This window comes from Arachis ipaensis, chromosome B05 (genome assembly GCF_000816755.2).
Source record: "Arachis ipaensis cultivar K30076 chromosome B05, Araip1.1, whole genome shotgun sequence".
Lineage (NCBI taxonomy): Eukaryota > Viridiplantae > Streptophyta > Magnoliopsida > Fabales > Fabaceae > Arachis > Arachis ipaensis.
In genome coordinates this window covers 4,027,290-4,033,350 of record NC_029789.2, presented here as the reverse complement: position 1 = coordinate 4,033,350, position 6,061 = coordinate 4,027,290, and positions in this window count along the sequence as shown.

Below are 6,061 nucleotides of genomic sequence, written 5' to 3'. Positions count from 1 at the left end.
GAGAACGACGAGTCAAGAAGAACTGCCCGAGGACCCGTCATAATAGGAGCGACTCCTTTCCACCGTTCCGTACTCGAGGTCCGACTACCGAAATACTTCGACAAGCCGACAGACATGAAGTACGACGGAACGCAAGATCCCCTGGAACACTTGACGGCCTTTGAGGCCAGGATGAACCTAGAAGGAGTGAGAGATGAGGTCAGATGTCGCGCTTTCCCGGTCACCTTAGCGGGCCTGGCAATACGGTGGTTCAACAACCTCCCGCAAGGCTCGGTGACCCAATTCTCCGACATCAGCCACGCCTTCTTGGCTCAGTTCACGACTAGGATTGTCAAAGCCAAACACCCAATAAATTTGCTAGGGGTGACACAGAGACCCGGAGAGCCGACCAGGAAGTACCTGGACCGTTTTAATGACGAGTGCTTGAAAATTGACGGTCTGACGGACTCGGTGGCAAGTTTGTGCTTAACGAACGGGCTCTCGAATGAGGACTTCAGGAAACACCTCATCAAAAAGCCCGTCTGGACAATGCAAGAGATCCAGTGCGTGGCCAAAGAATACATCAATGACGAGGAAGTCAGCCGGGTTGTGGCTGCCAATAAACGGCAGCCCGCCTACAACCAAGCCCGGCACTTTGAAGCCAGAGAAAGACCAAAGGAACACGCCAGGGACGGCGGTCAAAGTAAACCACCCAAACCGTTCCCCCGAGTTGGGAAGTTCACCAACTACACCCCCCTCACGGCATCGATCACTGAAGTTTACCAACAGATAGCAGAAAAAGGGATACTGTCGAAGCCCCGACCACTGAAAGACAGGACGGAAGGAAACAAGAACCTCTACTGCGAGTATCACAAGGGTTACGGGCACAAGACCCAAGACTGCTTTGACCTAAAGGACGCCCTCGAGCAAGCTATCAGGGACGGCAAACTCGCCGATTTCTCCCACCTTATAAGGGAACCAAGGAGACGCAACCGGGACCACGACAGCGAAGACAGATCCCGACCAACGAGGCGACGACAAGAACCAGAGGGTGACGACCACGGTCTCACGGTGGTAAACGTGGTGATGGCCAGGAATACCGCCCCGAAGTCGAAATCGGCACAGAAGAAAGATGCCAAGGTCCTAGCGGTCTCCACCTCACCCGTTAGAAGTCTTAAGGGTCTCCCACCTATCTCTTTCGGCCCGGAGGACCAATGGTTCGACGAGGTGCCGGAAAGTCCGCCCATGGTCATCACGGCTAGGGTCGGAACTGGCCTCGTCAAACGAATCCTGGTAGACACGGGGGCAGACTCAAATATCATGTTCCGAAACGTTTTCGATGCCTTGGGATTGAGAGATTCCGACCTGACGACCCACCAGCACGGTGTGGTAGGGTTAGGTGACCACTTCATCAAGCCGGATGGAATCATCACACTCCCGACCTCTGTGGGACAAGGGCAAAGACGGAGAACAGTCATGGCAGACTTTGTGATATTACGAGATTCGACGGCTTATAACATCATCCTGGGGAGAAAGACCATTAACGACCTGGGGGCAGCTATCAGTATGAAACTACTGGTGATGAAGTTCATCACCGATGACGGATCCGTGGGATCCCTCAGGGGCGACTTGGAAACGGCGGTCGCTTGCGACCACGCCAGCCTTTCTCTCAGGAAAAAATCCAAAGAAGCGTCAGGGGTCTTCCTGGCCGACCTGGATGCCAGGGTAGACGACAAACCCAGACCAGAGCCAGAAGGAGACTTGGAAAAGTTCAGAGTCGGCGAGGAGGACGATAAATTCACATTCATAAACAGAAACCTCCCCCACGAGATAAAGGAGCCTTTGATGGAAATGATCAGGGCCAATGCTGACCTCTTTGCCTGGACACCTGCCGACATGCCCGGGATAGATCCCCAGCTCATGTCGCATCACCTGGCCATAAAGGCAGGAGCCAAACCAGTGGCCCAGAGAAGGAGAAAAATGTCGCAGGAAAGGGCGGAAGAGGTGGCCAAGCAAACGGCCAGCCTCCTAGAAGCGGGATTTATCCGGGAACTGGACTACTCGACTTGGTTGTCGAATGTAGTTCTGGTTAAAAAACACAATGGGAGGTGGAGAATGTGTGTGGACTACTCTGACCTCAACAAGGCCTGTCCCAAGGACTGCTACCCCCTGCCTAATATTGATGCACTTGTCGACGCAGCGGCAGGGTTCAGGTATCTAAGCTTCATGGATGCCTACTCAGGGTACAATCAGATACCGATGCACCGACCTGACGAGGAAAAAACGGCGTTCATAACGCCAGAGGGCATCTATTGTTACAAGGTAATGCCGTTTGGTCTAAAAAATGTTGGGGCCACGTACCAAAGGTTGATGAACAAGATATTCAGCGAACTCATCGGCAAAACAGTAGAAGTCTATGTGGATGACATACTAGCAAAGACCGCACGACCCGACGATCTCCTGAGCGACCTTAACGGCGTTTTCTCGTCCCTACGGCAACACGGCATGAGGCTTAATCCGCTCAAATGCGCGTTCGCCATGGAGGCCGGAAAGTTCCTGGGCTTCATGATCACTCAAAGAGGAGTGGAAGCCAATCCCGAAAAGTGCCAAGCGGTCCTTCAAATGAAGAGTCCGGGTTGTATCAAAGACGTCCAGAGACTTGCCGGAAGATTGACAGCCTTATCCCGTTTTCTCGGCGCATCGGCAGCAAGAGCCCTACCCTTCTTCAATTTAATGAGAAAGGGAATGACGTTCGAATGGACCCCTATGCAGCGACTCCCAAGTCGTCACCTCACAGGTAAACGGAAGCTACCAAGCCCGGGACCCCCTCCTCCAAAAGTACTTGGAAAAGGTTAAGGAAATGACAAGCCAGTTCCAGGAGGTCATCGTCCAGCACGTTCCAAGAGAAAGGAACACACGGGCAGACCTCCTGTCGAAGCTGGCAAGCACAAAGCCAGGATCGGGTAACCGGTCGCTCATCCAAGGCATGGTGAAGGAACCAACGGTCGCCCTCCACTTGACGGAGTCGAGCCCCTCATGGCTGGACCCCATCACCAACTTCCTGGAACTCGGCAAGTTGCCCGAAGATGAGAAAGCAGCCAAAGCTTTAAGAAGGGAGGCGGCCAGATATGCAATCATTCAGGGACAACTATTCAAAAAGGGACTTAGCCAGCCCCTATTGAAGTGTTTGCACCCCGACCAAACGGACTACGTGCTTAGAGAAGTCCATGAGGGGTGTTGCGGACACCACATCGGGGGCAAAGCCCTAGCAAGGAAGCGCATCCGAGCAGGATACTACTGGCCGACAATGATGAAGGACTCAAAGGAATTCGTCAGAAAATGCACGAAGTGTCAACAAAACGCCAACTTCCACAAGGCACCGGCCTCCGAGCTAAGCTCGCTAACGACTACACGACCTTTTGCACAATGGGGAGTCGACCTCCTGGGACCTTTCCCGGTCAGCCCAGGACAAGTCAAATACCTCATCGTCGCCATTGACTACTATACCAAATGGGTGGAGGCTGAACCACTAGCCACGATATCGTCCTCCAACTGCCGGAAGTTCATGTGGAGGCAGGTGATAACCCGTTTCGGTATCCCGGAGGTCGTTATCTCGGACAACGGGACCCAGTTCACCGACAAGAAGTTCATGGAATTCCTTTCTGGCCTGGGGATAAAGAAAAAGTTCTCCTCAATAGAACACCCCCAAACAAACGGGCAGGTAGAGGCCGCAAACAAAGTCGTCCTCCTTGGTCTAAAGAAGCGTCTAGACAATAAGAAAGGGAGCTGGGCTGACGAACTCTCCTCCGTCTTATGGTCTTACCAGACAACCGAGCAAAGCGCTACGGGGGAAACTCCCTTTCGCCTAACATACGGGGTCGATGCGGTGATACCAGTCAAAATCGGCGAACCGAGCCCCCGACTACTGCTCGCGGGCATGAGCGAAGCGATCGAGAAAGACCTGATTGAGGAAACGAGGGAGATAGCTCACCTAACAGAAACGGCGCTGAAACAAAGAATAGCCCTGCGTTACAACGCAAAAGTCCTCAAACGAGATTTCGAGGAAAGGGACCTCGTCCTGCAACGCAACGATATCGGCGTCCCGACCCCAGGAGAAGGCAAGCTGGCGGCAAACTGGGAAGGACCCTACAGGGTAAGGGAGGTACTCGGCAAAGGTGCTTACAAGATCGAAAGACTCGACGGCAAGGAAGTACCCAGAACATGGAATGCGGGCAGCCTAAGAAGGTTCTACCCATGACCAGACGATTCGCCGAACTGAGAACTTAAAAGAAATAAGTAAATACCCGCTTTGTCCACATGACAATCTACCTTTTAATCTTGTCAAATATTCACCATATTGGTTAAATTGCTTGGCTAACGATTAACTCATACTTGGTTAATTTGCTTTTTACTCATGCTTGTCTACTTGTCTACTTTTTTACTTCTTCCCTACGTGCGACGCACACGAGCGCGTCTTAAAACGGCAGACCGAGACTGATCACCCCGGGGGCCATCTTAGTTACGGCCAAAGCCAACTGCGACGACAACACGACCACGGCAATTCAAGCCATAACTATCACAAAACGGGAAAACGGGCGCGAGCCCCCAAGAGAAATAACAACAAATACAATAAACGACAACCCGGCCAAACGACCAAATAAGTATAACTTATAAAGAGTCAAAACAAAGAACGAACAACAGGTTGTTCAGCAAATGCATTACAAAATATCCTAAGTTACAAGACTTCACTTCCTCGGCATGTCAACAATCTTTCCATCCTGGATAGTCTTGAAAACGCTAATTGATGACGTGTCGAAATCAGGAGCTGCGATCCTCAGCTGAGCCTTCAGGGCATCTTCGGTCATCAAGATAGCATTCTTCCCCTGCTCCTTGGCCACCTTAAGCTTCTTCTTAAGCTCAGCGGCCTCTGCTTTAGCGGCCTTCGCCTCCGAGACGGCCTGCTCCCGCTCTTTTTCCAAGGCGACAACCCGACCCTGAGCGGCGTTTAATTGACCCTCCAATGTCATCAAGCGCTCAAGAAGCCGGGCCACGGTCTCATCGGACGCCTTCAACCTCTCCGCAACAAACGACGACTTCTCCTCAGCAGCGCTAAGCTTTCCCCCCATCTCGGACAGCTGACCCTGGAGGAGTTCAACTTGAGCCTTAAAGTCATTGTTCGCCTTAACAGAGGACTCAAGCTTCCTCCGAAGCGCCTCCATACCGGATAACTCGAATTCGGCCTTCCGAGCTATCACGGCCCACGAAGCAAGGTGCGATACATCCACCTCGCCTGCCCGGACAGTTCGGTCTCATGAAAATGCTCTTCTGTCCCGGGTATCAGTTGGGAGTCAATGAATTTGGTAGCATCAAAGTTCCTCTCCATTATGGTAAGGGCCCCTTCCGGGCTGGAAGACATCTTTCGCTTCTTGGGAGTATGGATAAGCTCCACGTCACTATCCGGATGAGGGGTGAGAGTCACGTGCCCATCAGCGGACCCTTCCTCGCGGGTAGGGGAAGCCTGACCCCCTACGACCTGTTTTCCCGACGTTTTGGTTTCCCAGGAAGAAGGCGCAGCCTGACTCTCCTTCTCCCCTGAAGGACCCCCCGACTTACCGACGTCCTTCTCTTCGGCATTCTCGTCATCACTTGCCTCAAAAAAGGTCTTCATCAGATTCTCAAGACCGGTCACGGTGGCAGACATTTCCACTGCAACAAACAACAGGCACGTTAGTCGTTAGATCGGAAAGAGAAAAACAACGACAAAGAAACATAAGCAAACAAAGAAGACAACTCACGAATATAGCTCCTGGCGGCCTCCCGTTCACCCATAAGAAGATGTGGGTTCACGGGGTTCTTTTCAAAGATAGCAAAAAGGACGTCGGCTATCTGCTTATCTACAGCCGACAACCTTTTGTACGTCACTTTGACGAAAGGATTCGACCCCGCGCCAAAACTCCAGTAAGTCTGGATAAGGCGCTCCCCCTCTAACGACAACCAGAAGGGATGACGACCCTTGACGGGACGAACCTTGAAGTACTTATCTTTAAAACCATGGTAGGAGTCCTCAAAAAGGCCAAAAATC